The 24,295-nt window shown below is 37.4% G+C and overlaps 3 protein-coding genes and 1 long non-coding RNA gene across 6 annotated transcripts in view; 2 read left to right on the top strand and 2 right to left on the bottom strand.

The window, feature by feature from the left end:
• The window catches only part of LOC126769487 (uncharacterized), a 1,339,673-nt gene that overhangs the window by 1,053,287 nt on the left and 262,091 nt on the right, over positions 1-24,295 (top strand). The gene's annotated exons all lie outside the window — the stretch shown is intronic.
• The window catches only part of LOC126769542 (Na(+)/H(+) exchange regulatory cofactor NHE-RF2-like), a 408,391-nt gene that overhangs the window by 146,647 nt on the left and 237,449 nt on the right, over positions 1-24,295 (top strand). The gene's annotated exons all lie outside the window — the stretch shown is intronic.
• Positions 19,278-24,295, bottom strand: part of LOC126769569 (uncharacterized) — an 82,217-nt gene continuing 77,199 nt past the window's right edge. For both annotated transcript variants that reach the window (XR_007669394.1, XR_007669395.1), the window contains exon 3: positions 19,278-19,457. This is a non-coding gene — a long non-coding RNA (uncharacterized LOC126769569). The remainder of the gene's footprint in view (positions 19,458-24,295) is intronic.
• The window catches only part of LOC126769525 (Na(+)/H(+) exchange regulatory cofactor NHE-RF2-like), a 52,412-nt gene continuing 50,170 nt past the window's right edge, over positions 22,054-24,295 (bottom strand). Inside the window, exon 3 of one of the 2 annotated variants that reach the window (XR_007669384.1) lies at positions 22,054-22,446. The gene's annotated coding sequence lies outside the window, so the exon portion shown is untranslated. Of the gene's footprint in view, positions 22,555-24,295 lie in introns of both variants that reach the window. The other variant, XM_050488385.1, reaches the window with a different exon arrangement.

Raw genomic sequence — 24,295 nt, 5'->3', positions numbered from 1 at the left:
GCGCCTGAACTCTTTCCGGTCGTGTCGGATTATGAGAATAGAGAATGCACCTGTGTTTGCGCACGCACTTGTGCACTATAATATGTCCTGCGCCGTTGGCTAATTTGTTGAGATTGGCTGCCGTGCCTGAAATCTATTAGGAGGACATCAACATCTTCAAATTTTGGTTAATAAAATTATTTATTTTTTAGCTTTTCTTCATATTGATAAAGAAAGTAAGTTATAACTTGTATACGCTAAATTCTGGATAAAAATTTAAATCTGAATATTATAACCATAATGATCTTATTTTTTATCTTTTTCTATTCTCCATTTATTATATTTGCGTATCATTACCAATGAATTATTCATTTAAAAATATAGTTTTAGAAATTATTGTGATCCTGTGGGTATTTATGCAACTTCAAGTAAGTCCCTACAATTTAAATAACTAGGCTTAAAAGTATTAATACAAAAAACTGACAAAATGCAGTAGATAAAAATACAATGGTAACTGGCACAATTGCTTAGTGTATCTTGGTTGACAAAAGTATTAGCCACGTTATCTGTTCTTAATACTTGCACAATAGCGACAGATTAAAAAAAATCCTTTACAATACAGTGACGGTGGTCTCGCTCATTCGACCAAATGCTAATTCGTTTACTTCTCTTACAAGGTAGAATTCATTCTCGTCTTTTATTATTCAAAAATATTCAATAGAAATACACTTTTCTAATTAAATAAGTGATAACGAAGTAACAGCCTGTAAAACGTCCCAATGCTCGGCTGAGGTTCAGGTGTTGTAACGACTGGGCCATCTTCAATCTTTTATGATTAATAGGTATTTTTAAAACGTTAGTTATTAAGCTACCTACTACATATACTAATATTTAAACTTTCCTCCTTACTTATGTGAAACATGAAGCTTTTGTCACATTAATTAAATGAATAATAAAATATTCATTATCGTTTACAACGCTATCGTACAATAAAATCTTAATGCTAATTATTAAGAACTCTTTATTAGTTCAAACCTTTTTGTGAGCATACTCGTGTACCTGAATGTATGTAATTAATTCGTAGATATATATCTTGGCCAATCGGATATTCTAATTGGTTATTTGATTGCAATGTTTTATTCTTTAGCTCCTACGGAATTTCAGTAACTACACGTTAAAAGCCTTCCAGTATTAGATAACATAGCGACAGCTGTCACAAAATTATATTATATAAGACGCGGTGTGATATTTACATTAGATATTAAAATTATGAGGCAACATCAGTCAACGGTAACACCTGCCTGTGTTGCGAATATTAATCCTTTAAGTGTGGGCACTGACCATACTCTACAAAAAATGACATGCATTATGCCTTCTTATACATACAGCATCTTTATCCGAAATAATATTTTTGAATATAGATTCTAACGAGAAGAACTGACAACAAACTCAATAGTTAAGTACTCTTTTCCACCAAGTTAGTTTTTTTTTATTTAGGTATATTAATAATAAAACTTTATTGTTATCCAATACATACATATTATAAAAAGTAGCCCTGACTCCTGAACTGGCGTTACCCGTGCGTCAGAAGTCAGTTCCATCCCATTCAATTATTAAAAAGTATTACAAAGGGTCTTATTACTAATTATTGTAAGTTAATCCAAACCGTGTGCGCGTGACTGCATAAATGTGTTGTGTTGTAATGTGTTGTGAGGTAGTTAATAGTTTCTCAACGTCTTCATAATTAAGTTGTTTCAACCATGTTTTAGTTTTGCCTTTTAATTGGTAGTTATTAATGTCCTTTATTCTTGAAAATTGAGTATTTTTTATAAAATCTAGGTACGAGACTGTTATATTGTTGCTGTGCAAATTTACTTTTAACTTTATTGTAAGGAAATCGATGGAATATGAATTAAATACAATTAAATTTATTAGTTATCCGGTATGAAAATCAACGGATACTAATGTTTTCTTTATAATCGATATAGTCTTTTATTAAGTAAATATTTTTTCTTTATAAATTAGTTTTTGACATGCGATTTAAATTTATTAATAGGTCAAGTACATTTTTTTTTCTACAGACTTTGTTTATTTCATTACATCAACTAAATTTATTTAATATTACATTGAAACATAAATATTATATCTAAGTTAACATGTTTTACACGTTAACACAGAAATATAACAATGTAAATTTTTTTTTATTGTTTAAGTCAAATTTAAAATAGTACCACCCAATTCCCACCCGACGCAAAGCTGCCCATAATGCAGACTGCATTTCCGCGCTGTACGTTTTTTTTACAAGAAGTGTTCATTTATTATTATAAGAATTACCGAACTGTGGAATATTATTTGTTGTTAATGTCCCAGGAAGGTTTTCATTTATTAAGTTGGTTACATGGTAAAGTTAATAAAAAACAATTAAATTTGTACCTATCCTGCTTGTAAATAAACAAATATTAACTTGTTGTGGTTGTGGTTCAAGCTCCACTTGGTTCTTCGGATCACGGCCTTATATCTACCAAAGTGCCACAGGCCAAGCTGCCGCCATCAGCGGTATGCAAACGTCGCGTTTGGCACTATAAGTCAGCAGATTGGGACGGCATGCGCGATTACTATGCGTCAGTCCCATGGAAGGAACGTTGCTTCAGTGGGAATGACCCGACAGCTAGTGCCGCTGCTGTTGCTGATGAGATCATGTTAGGAATGGAATACTACATTCCTAGCTCAGATCTCATCAGTAGGGGTACGCGTAACCGTTGGTTAACTCGTGAATGTGCCGACGCTGTATCATCTAAGCAGGCGGCATATCGCGCGTGGATCAACGGCTGCGTTAGCGGGGCATCTAACATTGACTCACTGAAAGCAAACTACAATGAAAATTCAAAGTCCTGTAGGAAGGCATACACGAGAGCGGATGCACAGCGCATTGTACAGATTGGTCATGACCTTATTTCGCATCCTAGGATTCCTCGCATTGCAAAACGATTTCCACCGCTCAGAAATCCGGACGGATCGCTAGCTCACAGTCCGCAGGAGAAAGCCGATCTCCTGGCTAAACTCTTTGCCGACAACTCCGTGATCGATGATTGTAGTGCGCTGCCACCAACAATACCTTCATGTGGCCACACGATGCCTGACATCAAAATCAGGCAACGTGATGTGCGTGCGGAGCTGCAATCACTCGATATACGGAAAGCTAGCGGTCCCGATGGAATACCAGCTATAGTGCTGAAGAAGTGCGCGGCGGAGCTGTCTTCTGTGTTAACGAGCCTGTTCCAACTTTCTCTCTCTTCGGGATGTGTGCCGGAGGCTTGGAGAAGAGCTAATGTGCAAGCGGTTCCCAAAAAAGGGGATCGGTCTGACTCGGCAAATTATCGACCAATAGCTATCACCTCTAGGGTGAAGCTATCGACAAGCATGGAGAATCGTTGGCTGTCAGCCTCGATATCTCCAAGGCTTTCGACAGGGTCTGGCACAGAAGTCTTCTCTCCAAGCTACCGGCATATGGTCTGCCTGCTCAGCTATGCACCAGGATTGCCAGCTTCCTACACAAGCGTGGCCTTCGTGTTTAGTAGATGGTTGCGCTTCACAATTCTATGTAGTGAATGCTGGGGTCCCCCAGGAATCTGTGCTATCTCCCACACTCTTTCTTTTGCATATCAATGATATGCTCTCTCTTGGGAACATACATTGCTATGCAGACGATAGTACAGTGCATGGTGGATACCACGGACGCGCAGTGGCTGGGCGGACGGAAACTGAGGAGAGGCGGAAGAATCTTGTCATTGAACTCGATAGGACATTAGAGCTCATCGCCAAATGGGGTTCTGATAATCTTGTTGAGTTTAATGCCAAGAAAACACAGGTATGCGCTCTCACAGCGAAAAAGTCACCATTTTCCCCTCTTCCCTTCCTCTGTGGCACACCGCTGATGATAAAAAGCAAAATCGCCATGCTGGTGATGGACGTTCGCTGCGACCTTAGTCCAAGGGATTACATCGAGGCTATTATAAAAACTGCTTCACGGAAACTCGGAGTTCTGAACGAGGTGCGGCGTTTTTTCACGCCACAACAACTGTGCCTGTTATACAAAACACAGGTACGGTCTTGCGTTGAATATTGCTCGCACCTTTGGGATGGCTCCGCTAAGTACCTACTGGAGGCCTTAGACCGGTTGCAGCGACGTGCAGTACGCATTATTGGCGACGTAAAGGTCACAAACACCCTTGAACCTTTACAATTGCGTCGCGAGATAGCAGCACTGAGCGCTTTCTATCGTCTGTATCACGGCGAGTGCTCTGAGGAATTATTCTCTCTAATTCCTGCTTCCCCCTTCCTTCTTAAGTCCACGCGAGCTGGTTCTCGATGTCACCGCCTAACTGTGACATCAATTCCATCGCGCACAAAGAAATTTGGCAACTCCTTTCTTTGTCGCACTACCAAAAAATGGAATTCCTTACCAGCTCACGTGTTCCCCTCCTCTTACAACCCGGGTTCCTTCAAACGAGGCGTGAAGAGGCATCTTGCGGGCCGGCAAGGCGGGGACGGCTAGTACAGAACATTCTTCCCGACTGTACTGGCCGTCGTCGCGTTTGGACTCTACTACCACTTACCATCAGGTGGAGTAGTCATATGCCATCCCCGCGCATATATATAAAAAAAAAACTCGTATTGTAATATATGCCTATTTTTAACATGTGATTTAAATTTATTAATCAGCAAAATTTAAAATATTCGCTAATAAATGCGGAAAGATAAATGAGCTGACGTCATATTTCAGTCATTTCGGCTATCATCATAAAGCTACTGTAATGACAAAACTGTGTACTGTACATAATAGCACAAAAAGTTATATTTTATTAGTATAATATACATAGCTTTAATTTATTCTTGGTATCCATAATATCCTCTATAATAAATAATAATAGGTCCTTACATATGAAATTAGCGTTTTGTCGTACTGACCACTTTGATCTGAAATATCTCCGTTTTGGTTCCTTCTTCGTCGTGACACTCTTGTCAGAGCGGTCGTGGTCGCCATGAAGTACCATGAATTATTCGGCGCAGATGTTATTCGCCTCACGAGCCTTCGCCATATGTCCCTGTTAGTGGTAAGCCTCGTGCATTCATGCAAGGGACCGCCAACAGTTGTTTTTATTTGGTCGGTCCATCGCATGGGCGTCCTTCCACGTGGTCTGTTGCCATCCACCTTGCCTTGAATGACAAGGCACTCTATGGAGTTATTTCCTTGCCGGGAGACGTGTCCAAAAAAAGTTAGTATGCGCTTTCGAACCAGCGCCGAAAGACGCTGTTTGATGCCGAGTTCTTGAAGAATGGAGATATTGGTGCGAAATTCGGTCCACGAAACTCTTAGCATTCGTCTCCAGCACCACATACTATGGAGTAGTATCGATCTTCTTTTTTTCGACCTGCCGCAAAGTCCACGTCTCCGCAGCGTATAGAAATATGGGGAAAACAAGCGTTTGTACGAGCCGGATCTTGGTTGCTTTGGCAATGTTTCTGTTCCTCCATATTTTCTTCAGCTTCTCCATTGCATTTCTCGTAATTGCCATACATCGCTTGACCTCATCTACGCATCCGCCATTATTCGATATTAAAGCTCCCAGATATATATAGGATCGGACGACCTCACAGTTCGCAATCTGAGTGATCTCAGGCGAGTTTTTTTTGCCCGGTCTACAATCATCATCTTCGTTTTACTGCGGTTAAGCTTTAATCCGAATTCTTGGCATATGCGCTCCATTTTAAGAAGCAATTCTTCCATATGAACTGCGTCAGACGCAAACAGGATCGTGTCGACGGCATAGCGCAAATTTGTAATCTTGCGCCCACCAACTGCAACACCGTCACTCCAGTCCTCAAGCGCAGTGCGCATTACCAGTTCTGTGTAAGCATTGAACAAGAGCGGTGATATTATGCATCCTTGGCGGACTCCAGCGCTGGGATGAAAGTCTTCAAATAAAACATCATCCGTCCGCACGGATGCAGTCCCATCTTCGTAAAGACGCCTAAGAAGATGAACTAAGTGTTTCGGTGTACCCATGTCCAGTAACACCCTCCATAGTTTGGGCCATTTTACTGAGTCAAATGCCTTTGAGAAGTCAACAAAGCAAATATAGTAATAAGTAGGCTTCTCTATTATCTGGCGAACAATGAGGATCTGCTCACGTGTACCCCTTCCTTTTACAAAACCGGCTTGTTCTGGTGCAATTTCCTTGGACAGAAAGTTCTTCAGTCGTTCATTGATTATGTGTAGCAGGATTTTACTAGCATGAGATATGAGGGCTATAAGGCGGTAGTTGCTACACTTCTTAGTTGAACCCTTCTTGTGCAAAGGAACGTAAGCCGTGTGAGACCATTCTGTTGGCCATGTTCCTGAATGCCATATCTTGTTGCATATGTTGTGGAAGATATTGACACCTATGTCGCCTAAGGCTCTTATAGTTTCGATCGGCATAGCGTCTCTTCCTGTGGCTTTCCCCTTCTTTAGATGCATAATGACGGCTTTTACTTCCGATCGAAGAATGTCTGGCACTAGGTTTTCATTTCCGGGCTCTGTATCAAGAAAGTTTTTTGACTGGTTGTCCTGGAACAAGGACTGGCAATATCTCTTGAAAATGTCAGTTATATGCTTTAGCTCATTGACTTCTCTACTATCACTATCTTCAATGACCCAGGTCTTGGAAGGAAGTGTCTTTGTGATGGATCGAATTTTATGGTAGAGATCTCTGGACTCATGTCTATTTGCATGAGCATCGATTTCCTCACATATTTCCTCTTTGGTTAAGGAATCCAAATTCAAATTTATAAATTCATTTAGCTGGTACATTTGAGTTTTGAAAACAGTCATTCATTTGTTTTTTCCTCATTATTTTTACGTACGCGGCGTCACTTATTACCGCACAATGGAAAACATGAAATATGGGTATATTAACGAGTACGAGTTCTACCGCGGCACCAGCGCTGCAGAAACAGCTCGAAGGATTAATGATGTGTACGGCGCTGGTATCGCAAAAGAAAGCACTGCGCGTTTTTGGTTTTAACGTTTTCTTTCTGGAAATTTCAATTACAAAGAATATGTACTTACATATATGATGACTGTGTGGTATCTACCCAGAAGGGCTTGCTCACCCAAAAGCTCTACCGGCAAGTGAATATATAGATATAGATATAGCTATGAAGAAACGTTTACAAAAGTACGTTTTTATGTAGGTTTATTTAGATTTATAATCTAAGACTATTATATTACTATTATAACTTTATTCACTAAAAAAGAAACAAAGACAAAAAAAATTAAGGTACAAAACCATAAAAAAAGAGTTAACAATATCATATTTCATCATATCTATGGGTATAACAATTTCGTTCATGTCTCATATCAAATAAGCCCCAACCAAAACACAATAGAAGGCATCGGCTTCGACCTTATTTGTCTTAGACTTGCAAGTACAAACTACATTTTACATAATTGTATCGTAAAACAATAAGTGGTTATTAAAATGTCTTTTTGTTATAAACAAAATGTCTAACAAATCGGCAAAGCGTTTTGTTCGTCTCCCGCCGAGTTTTTGGTTTATTGCAGGCGAAGAAGATAACGCAGCTATTGTTCTCAGAGAAAGTAGAGCTGTTTCAGAGAAAACGTCCCGACGGGAGAACGGTTGCACCCTTTGTGTCATTGCGAATATTACAATGCAAATGATACAATTCGCATGAACGTTTCAACTGGTTCGTAATTTCGCAATTTCACCAAACGCTCGACATTATTTTAAAAGTCCTTATTTTAAAATGTTTTCTCTTTTTAAATTTTATTTGTTTTTAAAATGGTGTTTACATAAAAATAATAATAAATTAATTTGCTACGGAAACACTAAATTAGCGTAGAGACTAGCTTACACGACTTAAATTACAATATACCTACCTGTTTACGCCGAACTAATATCGAGGATCAAACGGTAAATGAAACTAAGGAAGAGCTTTCCACTGTTCACACTATAATTTATTTTGTCTGATTATTTTAACAAAATCACCTTTACATTATATATATTCAGTAGCGAATCTAGACAGCGCGATTCAGGAAACTGACAGATTTTATTACCGCCATCTATACATACACTACCTACAGAAGGTATTTTAGTAATTTGAATAATGTATAATTTAGATTATATTAATAAAAGTAAAGACCTCTACATAATATACTTATATATTTCAAAAATAATATAATCCGAAATTTGTTTAATTAGGAATAATTATAAATATACTGTACAATATAATTGTCTGTATTTGGATTTGATTTTGTATATTTAAAGTGCTATTTTATGTAATCGCTTTGAAAATGTTGCGTGTCTTTCTGTGGCAATCATTTGACCGAAACTTAAAATAATATTTGCAAACGACTCGTGCCAATGTGTTTCTAAGCGAGATTCACGTGTGAAATTTTATTATCGATGATTAATATAGATCAATACAAAAATAGCATTACGAAATAACAATAAATACGAGTAGGTAATCAAATTCGATTCCTTTTAGTTTAGCTATTCACGGCTTAAAATTAATTGGATAAGTTTAGCTTATCTTTTCTAGACATCGCATACCTTTATATATAGGAGCTGCCCGTCCAGACGTATGTTCAAAATATTAGGTAATGAAAGATTTATTTTGAAGAACCAACATGTAAAACGGGCAGCAGAAGCCTTCTCGAAGCTATAACTCTTTTACCGCTAGTACCTGGAAATTGAAGTAGGCAAACAAGTAGTAATAAAATTCGCCGACGCACTTCTTTTTTGAATAAAATATAGGCTGGCCATTAGCAATTTACGACATCATTGTTTACATTCTCCGAGAATCTAAGAAGCATTGAAGGGAGCCGAAACAAAACATAATTGATGTAGTTGGCAACTTAAGCTTATAATTTATGATTTTACCCTAATAATAAGCAATAGTCAACGTGATTTGATGTAAAAATATCGAAAATTATCTAAAACTCCGATTCGAGTAAAAAAGTAATATATGGTTAATTTATTGAGAAAGGTATATACTTATAGTCTATAGCTCGTAGACAATATATATGTGACGTAATGCTATGACACATGTTTATTAGAACACATAAAATGTAATTATATCTCTATATATATAACTTACCTGTGTATATCTTTGAGTAAATAGTATGTCACTGATCGCAGAAATTTTAAATACTTTTTTGTTTGCCGGCTGTAGCTTAGATTCCTAGTAGTGAGATCGTCCACCCATATGGGTGCTCCATACAGTGCCATGGAACACACCACACCGGCTTATATGTGCCGGCATGGTGATTCCGGCCCTCCCACGTTAGGTAGGAGGCGGCTCAAGACGGCAGCGGCATTGATGAGCTACGTGCCCAGTTGCACAAAGTATTGCCCGAAGCTCCATCTTCCATCCAGGATCAGACCTAATATCTCATCTGGGCCTTCACCACGTGGGACATGTATCACGGTCCCGACGTGGAATATAATAAAAATGTTTTATTATAAAGATAAATAAAACTTGTCCACGCGGTGATGATTTATAGTGTAATTACTTTCAATTTTGCTTTATATACAATACTTCTAATATTGATTTAAGTCTTCAATATAAATAATAATAAATAATGTAATATGTAATTATAACGATCAAAACTATGTACCTACATAGTTGATAAAAAGGCGTGGACACAGTATTATTTAGCTTATTCATCATCCCCTAAAACAAATGCATCGATTTAGTTATTATTAATAATAAAGTTGCATTTAGAATTTTTAAAATTTATTAAAAGTTATTATAACTTTTCTTTTAAAATTTCTAAAATAAATAAAAATGTAGTGTCTGTCTCTCAGTTTGCCGGGTCTAATCGCCAAAAAGAAAAAAAAATTATTATAGAGAATATTCTGATGTACTCTTTGTCTTTAAAATTATCATCCAAATCCGTTGTATACCTATATAGGTAGATAAGTATAATTACAAAAAATATTTTCAGGAAATCATTGCAACTCTTTCGAAATGTGATAAAAAGCGTTATTTTTCTTCCGTTAATATTTTTAGGCTTTAGGACTTGGGCTTTAGGTTATTGCTCAATGTGCAATATAAACTTAACGCGGCTTAAACCGTTGGGCACTGGTAATAATAAATACATGTATAAAGATGTATCCTGCACGTACTGCTTATTACTTCATTGTATAGTAAATGTAGTAATCGATAACTACCGCATTGTGTGATTGATACAGTTGCAACGCGGAAATAAGATGCATCTGTTATTTCGGAACACATTATCCAAAATGAACTCTATTGTATGAACTCTATATAGAGTTAAAAATTGATTGTGCCGCGTATGCTTTGCTAGAATTACATTTAAGATAATATAAGTTTTATTATATTGTGTTAAAGAATGAATTATAATGGCACAGGTTACGTGTGAATGCCCACGCGCCTGCCATTTGTGTTAACTCATTACAAAACTTAGTGGTCGGTTCGACCATTTTGTATTGTTGACATATTTCAAGATGGATGGTATAACTGTTTCACAATAATGTGTGTTTGATATCTATTTTATTTTCCGTTAGTGTTTTTTTGGACGGCAGACGATTTAAATTTCATGAATTTCAATTTGAAATAACTTCGAAGAGATACACTGAATACGGTTTTGTCACGAACTTTCTATAAATGACTTTTGTATATTTAAATGTGTTACTTCGTGAAAATTAACAAAAAAAATTAGTAATGAGTATTTAAAAATATTTTTTTTATAATTTGGTTTAATTACTGCAATTAAATGAATAGTAATCATTTCAAAAAGTATATTATTCTATATTTAAATTTTCTTTTTCGGAAGCATAAAGCTTAATAGTCCCTTTCAAATTAAACTTATTTAATTTTTTTAAAGGCCCTAATGGTGAGTTCCCATAACAGATAATGATGTCCAGCGCGTGCTTTGATAAAAGTCATCGAAGCGTCATCAGGGGACCAACTGATGCGTCTTTCTCGTAACTTCCGGTCGAAATTTTGCAATTATATAAATAAAAACCGACGGTGGTCCTACATTGATCCCGTGACAGGAAAGGGTTATAATACCTTAAACGTTTCAAGTGAGACGCATCTACAATTGGTCAAAAGATTATTCAAAAACATGAAAAACCAGTTGTTTGGGTTGATGCTTTACTTTAAATATTGTCATTTATTGAACTTTAGCTTCCGATATGTATTTTTTCAAATTTTCAATAACCGATAACGAAATTTCGACCTTCAGAACTAACCCCGTGGACGGTCGGAGACAAAAGTTGAAAATGAAGAATTAAAGGCTATTGTGGAAGCGGATCCATCACAAAGCACTTCAGAGATAGCTGCAGTCTTCGGGGTAAGTGATAAAACTGTATTAATTCATTTCAAGCAAATCGGGAAAGTAAAAAAACTTGAACGATGGGTACCTCATGAATTGAGTGAATCGAACTTGCAAACACGCGTAGACTGCTGTGTTACTTTGCTCAACCGACACAATAATGAAGGGATTTTAAATCGAATCATTACTTGTGATGAAAAGTAGATACTGTACGATAATCGGAAGCGCTCGTCGCTATGGCTGAACCCTGGAAACCCAGCCAAATCCTACCCTAAACGAAAATTGACTCACAAAAAGTTACTTGTGAGTGTTTGGTGGACTAGCGCCGGTGTCGTTCACTACAGCTTTTTAAAATCTGGCCAAACTATTACGGCATATCTATTGTCAGCAACTGCAAACCATGAAGGAAGAACTAGCAACTAAACAACCGAGACTGGTCAATCGCTCTAGGCCACTGCTGCTTCACGACAACGCAAGACACACACTGTACAATTAACAACCACTAAGTTAAATGCTACAATTAGAATGTCTACGACATCCTCCGTACCCCCCGGGCCTGTCTCCAACAGATTACCATTTTTTCCGGAATTTGGACAACTTCTTACAAGGAACAAAATTCAACTCCGATGCGGAGGTCCAAACCGCCTTCAAAGAGTTTATTGATTCTCGCCCCCATGGTGTTTTTTAGTAAAAGGATCTATGAGATGGCAAAAGTGTATGAATAGCAACGGTATTTTGATTAATTAAATATATTTTACAAAAAAAAAAAAAAACTTTATATTCCTCCCGTACAAAACGCCAATTTCATATGTAAGGACCTAATAATAATACATTTATTGTTATATGGTTCTTTAAGTAAAGCTTCTTTGGATGCGATATGAATTAAATTTCAATATAGTATAAGAGCAACGTTTCTGTATGTAATGTTTAATTGAGTTCCAAACCTTCTCTCCTTAATTAATTATTTAAGTCGAGTCTTTACCTAGTGATTGTTAAGTTAGGTACTTAAGTCCTGTGTTTGACAGAAAGTTACTGTCTAACACAGACGGGTTGAAAAATGCTTATCTAATTATGTATTTAAAAATATAACATTTATGTTACGTTCTTATAGCTCACTTCTCACGCATACTTTTATCACCGAAATTTAGTTGAGAAGGTTTGATTTTTGATTTTTTATGTGAAACTTTGATTTTAAAAGACGTATAAATTCGTAAGTACATATTTTTTAATTGTTAATTTTAAGTGCTTAGTGATAACTTAACGGTGTAATTATTTCAGTAAATAAATAAAATAAACTCAATTCACAAATATCAACGTTTAATTTGTTCTTGGAGTGATGTTTAAGATTTATTTACTGATAGCTTTTGCGTCAGTTTCGTGTTAAGCAGAAAACTCGGATGATGTCACTAATGTTTACAGCGACCGCATTGCGATAAATTGAACACAACTCGCTCAGTCTATACAAGAGCAAAGAACAAAGGTTTCGAATTAAGATAAAATTGTATAAAAGGCAAATAAAGGTTCTCAAAAAACAAAATGTACTCAAGTTCTCGGCTGTAGTTCAAAAGCTGCTGTAATTTATACTAAGTAAACATGTCGCACGCGACTTTGTTAACGCTAACAATTCATAAGGACATTTTTTTGATCCCGCTATAAATATATGACATTAAGAGACTGTAACTGATTTAAATAATTACTAATTATATTTCTTTGCTTATTTTATTCCATTGGACATTCCTAACTGTAATATTTGACTTACTCCGAGCAAAATAGTAATAGAATCCTATTGTTTAAGGGGAAATTTAATATTTATGTCGCCTACAGTCCCGTTACGAGTCCCGCAGGTAGAGGATTACCCTTTCCACAACACCCTTTTACGCCCACAAATGAGACAGACGCGTTAGAAAATTGCATTCAGTGTTTACTGACTATTTGTTCAGAAAACAACACATGTTAAAAAATGGCTTTGTGGACCCCCTACGCGGAGGAACCTTTGGACTTAACTACAAATGTTAAACAGGAAGTCTCACCAGACAGTACCTCAACACCTGGTTTCAAGGTTCCTGACTATAGATATTCATCAGAGCCACCGAGTTTAGAACATGAAAATAGATCTTACAATTGTTATGAGTGCAACATCCCGCCGTCCCAAATATCTCCGGTCGAGAGTTGGAACTACAGAAACGCACCTTCAACATCGCAATCAGAGGACTTAGATGTCGACTCGCTGTCTGATGATGCCGAGTATCAAGCATTTTCAAGCAGGATGCATTTCGAGCTATGGCCGAGAAGAATGGAGGCAGCTTACTTGGAAATAATCCGAGAATGAGGCGAGCGGTCCAGAGGAATCGAGACGCTGACGACTCGTACAGGAAGCAGAGAGAAAAAAACAATTACGCGGCGAAACAGAGCAGAGACAGACGTAAGTTAAGAGAAGTTCGTCACGCGTTTCAAGTGACATATCTAAAGAAAAGAATTGCGAAATTAAGGCCCAAGCTCAGAGAACGAGTATGTCAACCTTGTCAACATCGCAAACAAATACGGAGCTTCCACCGCATCCGTGTATAAGCACAGTGCAACACAGTGTTGAACCGTACCCATACATCGGGTATATCCAGCCCATGTACGTGCCCGTTGTTGAACCATCGCCTGGGCCTTCGAGTTCCGGGTTGCAGCAATCGACTAATAATTATATAAGTACGTGCTTGATATCGCCACCCAAGTCTCCGGGATCAGACAAAAAAAAAAAAGCGTCCAACGGAGCTTCCACCGTATCCGTGTATAAGCACAGTGCAACACAGTGTTGAACCGTACCCATACATCGGGTATATCCAGCCCATGTACGTGCCCGTTGTTGAACCATCGCCTGGGCCTTCGAGTTCCGGGTTGCAGCAATCGACTAATAATTATATAAGTACGTGCTTGATATCGCCACCCAAGTCTCCGGGATCAGACAAAAAAAAAAAAGCGTCCAACGGAGCTTCCACCGTATCCGTGTATAAGCACAGTGCAACACAGTGTTGAACCGTACCCATACATCGGGTATATCCAGCCCATGTACGTGCCCGTTGTTGAACCAGCGCCTGCGTCTTCGAGTACAAATATGTCGCAATCGATGAGTGTCTCAAGGAGTACGTGCGTATTTTCGCCACCCAAGTCTCCGGTATCAGACGAAAAAAAAAAGCGTCCAAGTTATATGATAGATGTAGACGCTCTATCAGACGATCCGGACTACCTTGCGTTCGAGAGGGAAGCCCTCAGAGCAATGGCCGAAAAGAACGGAGGGTCGTTGCTCGGTAATAATCCGAGAATGCGTCGTGCCGTGCAAACTAATCAGAACGCCGACGATTTTTATAGAAAACAGAGAGAGAGGAATAATTTTGCTGCAAAGCAGAGCCGTGACAGGAGAAAACTACGAGAGATCCACAATTCACTCAAGGTCACTTATTTGAAAAAAGACCTGTCTAAGATCATACGTCTGCTGTCTTCGAATAGGTGTATAGTGTGTGACCAGACGTTCCTTTAGAGATTTAGAATTATAATAGTGTTTAATTTTTTTTATTTTGAACTATAAGTTCTAAACTCTAAGGTGTTTGTGCAATGATGTTTGTGCAATCTTATAAATAGTATACTTGGAGTATTACAAGGTTGTACATAATTTTCCGTGACTGCGTTGTCGGCTAAAACTTAATATATATAAAATTAAATACAGTTACATCCGGAGAGGAGCCATACGGTGTCATTTGCTTCCTGTTCTTGCATGAATAACATTTATGAATCGTTCGAATTATCTTTCATTATTCACGAATGGTTTAACTTCTATTTGACCGAATGTTGCAACTAAAATCATATTCTCCAACAATTTTTTCTGCAATGGTTATAATAAATTACTTAAATTAATATCAGTATGAAACCAAAGAACACGTAGAGCATCGTACATACAATAAAATGAAGAAATTATTTGAAAACATTTCGCGATATTGTATCAGAAAATTGTGACATCATGATATCATTGTAATCGACCTTCACATTTTTCTATCTATTGTGTCAAAAACAAGCAAGCTTGAGTAGCAAATTAATAGCAAACGCAAAATCTACGCAACTCTTCATAATAGACCGAAAGTCACCCCATTGTTCTTCCGATGTATCCCGTTGGTTCAGGTAGCGGAAGTAACCCGTGCAGCGGGGTGGGGGTGCCCTGCACAATTAGACCACACCCCCGAGAATAAAAGACCGGGGCGACCAACAACATCATTAGTTACTCGCAGTCAACCGTAACTACTAACCGTACTAACTAAAGTAATCATGGCTCTCTGGACACCATACGCTGAGGACTCACCATTAGATCTATCTGTAAATAGTACACGTGAAACGACATCGCAAACAAATACGGAGCTTCCACCGCATCCGTGTATAAGCACAGTGCAATACAGTGTTGAACCGTACCCATACATCGGGTATGTCCAGCCCATGTACGTGCCCGTTGTTGAACCATCGCCTGGGCCTTCGAGTTCCGGGTTGCAGCAATCGACTAATAATTATATAAGTACGTGCTTGATATCGCCACCCAAGTCTCCGGGATCAGACAAAAAAAAAAGCGTCCAACGGAGCTTCCACCGTATCCGTGTATAAGCACAGTGCAACACAGTGTTGAACCGTACCCATACATCGGGTATGTCCAGCCCATGTACGTGCCCGTTGTTGAACCAGCGCCTGCGTCTTCGAGTACAAATATGTCGCAATCGATGAGTGTCTCAAGGAGTACGTGCGTATTTTCGCCACCCAAGTCTCCGGTATCAGACAAAAACAAAAAAGCGTCCAAGTTATATGATAGATGTAGACGCTCGGTCAGACGATCCGGACTACCTTGCGTTCGAGAGGGAAGCCCTCAGAGCAATGGCCGAAAAGAAAGGAGGGTCGTTGCTCGGTAATAATCCGAGAATGCGTCGTGCCGTGCAAACTAATCAGAACGCCGACGATTTTTATAGAAAACAGAGAGAGAGGAATAATTTTGCTGCAAAGCAGAGCCGTGACAGGAGAAAACTACGAGAGATCCACAATTCACTCAAGGTCACTTATTTGAAAAAAGACCTGTCTAAGATCATACGTCTGCTGTCTTCGAATAGGTGTATAGTGTGTGACCAGACGTTCCTTTAGAGATTTAGAATTATAATAGTGTTTAATTTTTTTTATTTTGAACTATAAGTTCTAAACTCTAAGGTGTTTGTGCAATGATGTTTGTGCAATCTTATAAATATTATACTTGCAGAATATTATTCTCTAAAGAATTGTAAGTTGAAATAAATTTAATAAATGACCAAACATAAATTGACCTTTTAATTATTTAAAACCTTTTAGTTTTGTTACAAAATCATAGAAAGTTATAATCAATTTGAAGTTTACACTAACAATATCTATATCTATATCGAGTCAAATATCTTCAATAGATTTTTCTATCTTGTATCATAAAGATAAGGTGGACTACCGAGCTTAACCCCATTCAAGTCCCCATTGAATAAAAAGTTAAGTACATACCATTAAGTTACAATAGAATGGGTGCGGCTTGCGCAAGCGCCGCTTTTTGCTTCTTTCCGATCAATCGGGTTCAGAATGAGTGTTTATTGTGTATTCAAAGATTTTTTTTTTTTTTTATAGAATAGGAAGGCGGACGAGCATATGGGCCACCTGATGGTAAGTGGTCACCAACGCTCTTAGACATTGGCATTGTAAGAAATGTCAACCATCGCTTACATATCCAATGCGCCACCAACCTTGGGAACTAAGATTTTATGTCCCTTGTGCCTGTAATTACACTGGCTCACTCACCCTTCAAACCGGAACACAACAATATCAAGTATTGCTGTTTTGCGGTAGAATATCTGATGAGTGGGTGGTACCTACCCAGACGAGCTTGCACAAAGCCCTACCACCAGTAAAGATGATCGATAGATATACATAATTTACTTTTATATTTACTTTAAATGGGTTTAGTGTATTTTTAATTTGTAGATAATCAATATAAAATGTTTAAAAGCAAATACGAAACCGTTCAATATATTTTTTGCCTCTGTTCATCAAACGATTTGTGTTATGTTTATTAGCTATTAAGATGCACACGGAATGATATCAATAAATAAATAGAAATAAGAGTGAAAAAATAACAGTACAAAACTTGAAAATTCATATATGTACTACTCAAATTTTCAATAATCCACCGCGCGAACATTAGTGTTATATTAGCTTCTTAATTGAAGTTATTTTTAGGTTAAGAAATCTAAAAATAAAACTAATTCCTGTACTTAAACTAGATTTATTTCGCTACAAATAACCTTACACAACTGGATATAACAGACTACTATACTTTCTGCTTGATGACGTGCGGCAAGTCGAATTTACCTCGGACGCATTTCAGCTTCACACCGGGACAATCTTTAACTCTGAAATTGATAAAAAACCCAAATTCATCATACATTATTGGTGGCAGACGCAGCAGATACTTGTTAATTTTAATATTAATCCATTTGGTTTTTGGTTAGTTTAATGGATCGCTTATAAAACTAATCACAAGGTTGATAAGTAGTCACCATCGCCCATGAATTTTGAAAATATTAACTATTCCTTACATCGTCAACGCACCAATAATGGGAACAGAGATATATATCTTTTGCCTGCATTTACACTGGCTCACTCACCTTTGTAATTGTAAAAAGATCTATAGCTAAGTATATTTATAGTCAAGATGTGCTGCAGTATTATGGCGACTGCTCCATTTGTCATGATGAACCATATCACTCGCCTGCCGACTCTAACGAGCACGATATTGTGTTCCTGCAGGTTGTGTCCGATGCCCGGCACGTAGGCGATCATCTCTCGCCCGCTGGAGAGACGCACGAGCACGCATTTACGGTTAGCGGAGTTCGGCTTCTTGGGTTTTCTGATCAAGGTTTTTAGTATCACACCCTGAAATTATGTTCCTTATTTAACTAAAAGTAAGAGCCTGTTTAGGGAAACATAACAGGGGTTCTGGGTTATGCTTTAATGAGAAGGTTTGGAGCTTAATTCATCACGTTGCTCCGTCGACTGTTCGTGAATACACACAAACATACACTTGTAGGTTTTTCACGTTATTTTACTTCAACGTAAAGCACTGTATTAAAAACACAAATTAAACACACGAATATTCAGTGATGCTTATATGCTTGGTACAGATTTACTCGATTTAGCTAAATAATCGAGGTTTTGTAAAACACATTGTTAGGAGACTATGTACAAATATATATCTTAATATTCCGTATGGGTAAATAAAAACCTTCATAATATAAGAGATATTTGTGCACATTGTCTTTTATGCATATTTCTAATGCGCTGTTCATAGCAGTAAGTTTTGGCATCCCTTATTCATTTGTTACAATTACATTCTAAAGTTGAGAGTGGTGTTTCAAAATTTTTTTTTTAATTTTATATTTGTATCGCAGACTGGAATCTAAGATGTAATGTCCTATTTGCCTGATACAAATTATTGATATGAGGCGGTAAACTAATGAGTGGTATTCACACAAGCGCGCCTGACCATATTAATAGTGACATTTAACTGAAAATTGTAAATTAATAATTTAAAAAAACCTAATACACGCATTTTATAGAATTATTTTTTTCCAATTTTGTTTAATGTTAGTTTAGTATGGAGAGTGTTTCTGAAGGGACAATATTAGTAAAACACCAGTGAGTTTGTTATAGCCCGGTTTCTATATTTAACGAATTATTTTTTTACATCTGTAACCGATAATTGATATGACTTCAATACTTACGGAACGTTATTTTTTAAATGTTTTTTATTCATGCATAAGGCAAAACTAATAGTTTTTTTTTTTTAAATATAGTAACCGGATATGAAAGAATAGAAGTATGTAAAATAGTCAGCATACCTTGGCGAAAGGATTTCCATTGAGCGGATTTCTTGATTTTCTCTTTTTGATATGTGGACCCGTTTTGTGCATCTGCGCGAGGGATGCCATCGTTCTCGACAACACTGATGTTGCTTGGAGATTAGAGCCGGTTAGGAAGTCTGTTGTGGGTGCCACTCGACGGATTATAGATTGTGTGGGTGTAGCTGAATAAAAGTTTATAGAATAAAATACCATGATTCATGATATGTACTAATATTATAAATGCGAAAGTAGCTCTGTCTGTTGGCTTATTTCTGTCACGAAGAAATCGAGGTAGTCTTAGATTTGGTTAAGGTCTTAAGTATATAATTTACAGGAACATATTTGCTATGCGAACTGAATTACGGGGAAAAGCTATTGCTATATAATAAAACTGATATAAATTGAAAACTTGCACATTAAAAAATAAATAAACAGCATATCCAAATAGGAGTATTGTTTAAAATACATAGCTGACATCTTTTTCATATTTTTTTCGCACGTAGTCAATATTCTTATCTCATAAAACAGCAGGTGCAAAACCCTCTGTTTCGGATTATCTTCCATCGTCATGTAGCCTAGATATTTTACTGTAATTTGAACTCTAACACAAAGACATAAGGATATCGAAAATATGCATGACGAAAAGGCTAAATGTGTACTGTTAACCGCGAATATATTGTTAAAATCAAGGTTTTGAAGGCGTTCTCGCAATTGTATCAATTGTGTGGGCTGTGATCAAATGTTCACATGGTCTCGTGGGGCGTTGTGTACTTTATAGCGGTTCTTGAAAGGTATGATTGACAAGTCCAAGGTGTTGTACGATTCGATGCAGCGGGAACATCAAGTGTGGTCCGTTAAACAACTATTTTGGATTTGTATACATTTTTATAGATACGGTTAAATCAACTGTTGTTTGTTTGGATATTGATAAACTTTTCCTGGTTATAATATATTTGTTGATGTTACTTGCCGCTTTATCGATAACGGGCTTTAACAAGTTTCATAATACTAACAAATTATCGGTTTTGAAAAATACTAAAGTTTTTTAAGCTCCAAACCTCCTCCTCAAAAAGGGAGAGGAGGCCTTAACCCAGCAGTGGGGCATTTATAAGTTGTTACTGTATTTAATATTTCTTGCAATTTAACGGCTCGGTTTTAATGACATTGTAATGTATAAATTTAACGTATATATATCGCCGTTGCAGTTTTATTATATGTACATATATAAAGTCAAGATTTTTTTTCCCTAGTTACCTAGTCAGAACAACAAATGATTATTATAGATTGTTTTGTTATTTTTAAAATAGATGTTATTTTTTGCAAATTAAAAATATTCCAGGAACCCGAAACATATTCAGAAGTTAAATTTATTTTGTTTTGAAATGGTTTTGCTTTATTATTTACTTCATGCCATTTAAAATAACAGATATTATAGTTTAATGTGTTTGACTTTCAATCACAAGTTTTTGTACTATTTTAATACAAGACAACATTTCAAAGGAGCAGTTATACAAAAATTTGCATGAAATAGCCGAGTCATTGTCCGGTAAAGCAGTGTTCGGAGTTCGGTGTAGTAATCCCGAATGTGCAAGCAACGTGCGACAATATGCACAAAGCCGAGGTGTGAATGAGATCTTCATCAGCGGTCAGCGCTGACTCATGCCACCCTCACAACCCTTATTTACGCTTCGAATCGTGTAGCGTTAGCATAATACATTATTTCTCTGCTTGGACGCTTCGCTTCGATGCTTAGACTTTACTAATATTGAAAAAAAATATATAGCCAGCTACTATTTAATCCTTGTACTTGATCAAATTAAAAAAAAAAACAAATTTTCACAAGATCATTTCAATTGCTAATTTATTTATACTAATATTATAAATACGAAATAACAAGGGGCCCTGTCTGCCAGTCGCGATAGGGGTAAGGGGCAGTGTTAGGTATAAAAAGCCCATAAGTTTCAAGGTTGCTTCATACAAAATTTCATCAATATCAGTTCAGTGATTTATTATTATTATGTTTATATGTTTTTTGATGAGCAATCTGACTAAATACTTTACGCTCATTCGTCGCCTATTGAACGACAAATTATTTTTATTATACATATATTATTATAAAATAAGTTTAATCAGTGATTCAGGAACTAGATGGAACTATATGACAAACAATAATCAGATTTATTTATCAGATTTTATTTTCATATTTAAACATTTAAATAGATTGTGTACTAAGTAGCAGTAACCTTAGTTACTGTCCATAGCTTTCAGTAATTTTATTATTTTACATTAGTTTTTCAATCATAAAAATATTATAAAGAGTTTAATCAAAACTAGATCGGTTTGATGTTATTTCCTGATTCAAACAAATATTACATGATTGCTAATGATTCGATTGTTTAAAACTTTACATATGAATAGCAGAAACAGAAAATTTTAAAATATAGATTTGTACTTTATAGATAACTGAAAGATTACTTCTAATACTTGAAAACCAATCACAATTTATTGGAACACATTATTCTTCTCTAATAAATGACAAATAATATAATTTAAGTTTCTGAGGTGCTACGTAACAATATATTTGAATGCATGAGAAAGATAGAAAGAGAAGGACATGAGGCGTGCAGTAATCTTAATTGTATACACATAGATACGAGCAATGTGTCGGAGCAGGTACACGATTCGCGTGAGGTTCGCGTGAGGTTCGCGTAGCAGACGGGAACAGACCGAAGGACACGCAGCCGCAGCCTTGCGCTCCCGTCGGTAGGTAACATGACATCGTTTTAAACATCCTTTATTGATCACTCAACAATAATTGCACTTAGTATTTCTAAATCTAACTACACATTTAGCTAATCATTTCATAAAAATCGATTTTCCTCTTAAAATATAATTAAAATAATATTAAATTTCAATAGAATTCCTTAACAACGATCAGTAGTATGTACTATGTACAACATTCAATGGCAATAAATGAAAGGCACGATATGTTACATTCTGTCGGGTGAAGCAGCGGCGCATTAAAACTATTAAAATTATTGTACTAGTGAATAAGATCGCAAATCAAACGTGATTTCGACGAGCACTGATGTCACCGTACAACGATAACAACTCGGGGCGAGGCAAGAGGAGAGCGCCCCGCGCCGCCTCGTCCGCACCTGCCGCGCGGCCAAGGGGGCGCTGCGCCCGTCGCCGCCGGTGTGACCCACGCACACAGCCACACAGCACTCAGCACTGTACGACATGTAGCAACGCCGCATACGCAGCCTACGACACGCACTACACCCTCGTACGCACACTACCGCTCCTAGCACCTCATAGTTTCTTTACGATGTCAAACTTCGACTTTAGATCCATTGGCACCTTCTTTGGATCAATTCTTTGGATCTTTTTTTTTTCGCAGCAAGCTGTGCGCGCATCTCAGCGGCTGTCATTTGAAGATTAAGGCGTGGTGGAGGCTCTGACGAGGGCGACTCGTTACGGTCAGTAACTGGCGAAGAATCGTTTGTACTCGCTGGCGAAGAAGCATTTGCTGACTGCGCGGATACTGATCCTGCCGAAGCCGGTCGCTCGGGAAGCATCCAGATCAGGAACGGGCTCACCTGGTGCCGGAGCTACTACAAGTAATTCCGCATCATCAGGTCGTTGCTTGATACGCGCCACTACTTGCTTATGAGTTTCTCCGCTGATGCTCTGCCCGTTGACTTCTAAAATGCGATCACCGCGACGCAAGCCGGCTGCCTCCGCCGGGGAACCGTCGTCAACTTTGCCGATGTACTGTCCAGGCTTGCCTTTCTCGGCGTGTAAATTGAATCCATACCCATCGAAATTAGGCACCTTCTGCACGTGGCAGAGCCGCGGTTCCGCGGCCGCCGACCCGTTCGCAGCCATAACTATGACTGTGAATGCGCGCGATTGCTACCGCACACTCCGAGCCACAAACAATAATAATGGCTTATTTGTAGACATTGCTTTGCTATCCGTACATGTCACAGTGGACATAATCCGGGTCCACGCGGAAGGGTTCCACGCAAAAGACAGGCGCGATCGCAATCCCCAAACTACGATTGATAACCATACCAAAACAACCCCTATTCTTTATGGCATAGAAAAGCATTTTCCCCACAAAATCTAGGCAGCTGCCAAAATTAATGCAGATGTCGATTTCGCGTATCGAAATTACATGTCCGCTAAATTGACAGTTATATACGGTTTCCTATTTACTATCGGATTTGTTTACGTACGATGTTATTTATAAGGGGCTTACATTGGGGATTTGAAATGCGTAACAATATTTATTTATAAAAAAAAATATTACATACATACATTTTTTAATCTGTATTTTTTGTCTTTAAATAAAATGATTATACAATTTCTGACAGCATACGCTGCAGAGACGTGTCTCTCTGTCAGGGACGATAGGTGATTATTACTCTAAAGATTTTTCTTAATCTAAAAATTATTCTATAAAAAACTGTTGTATAAGTTACATTGAGATCAATATTGTTGAAGAATTGCTTTCAGTTGCTTCTTAGTGTTATTAATTTTTTTCTATTAAAGTCCCCATTAATCTAGATCACAGCTGTATTACGATCTGGTCTAAAACACTAATAAGTAATTTTATGTGAACTTTCGGTAACTTTGTGTCTTAATGGACAGTCTTTTTTTATAGTATAGGTAGGCGGACGAGCATATGGGCCACCTGATGGTAAGTAATCATCAACGCCCATAGACATTGGCATTGTAAGAAATTTTAACAATTGTATCACCAATGCGCCACCAACTTTGGGAACTAAGATGTTATGTCCCTTGTGCCTGTAATTACACTGACTCACTCACCCTTCAAACTGGAACACAACAATACCAAGTACTGTTGTTTTGCGGTAGAATATCTGATGAGTGGGTGGTACCTACCCAGATAGGCTTGCACAAAGCCCGACCACCTAGTAGCTTTTTTACAATTAGGTATAATTAAAGCCTAAATTTATAGGCAGAACAATTTATTAGTATGAACACGGAA

This window comes from Nymphalis io, chromosome 7 (assembly GCF_905147045.1).
Source record: "Nymphalis io chromosome 7, ilAglIoxx1.1, whole genome shotgun sequence".
Taxonomy (NCBI): Eukaryota; Metazoa; Arthropoda; class Insecta; order Lepidoptera; family Nymphalidae; genus Nymphalis; species Nymphalis io.
Note: the sequence above shows the minus strand (reverse complement) of the source record. Positions and strands in the feature narration are given on the sequence as shown.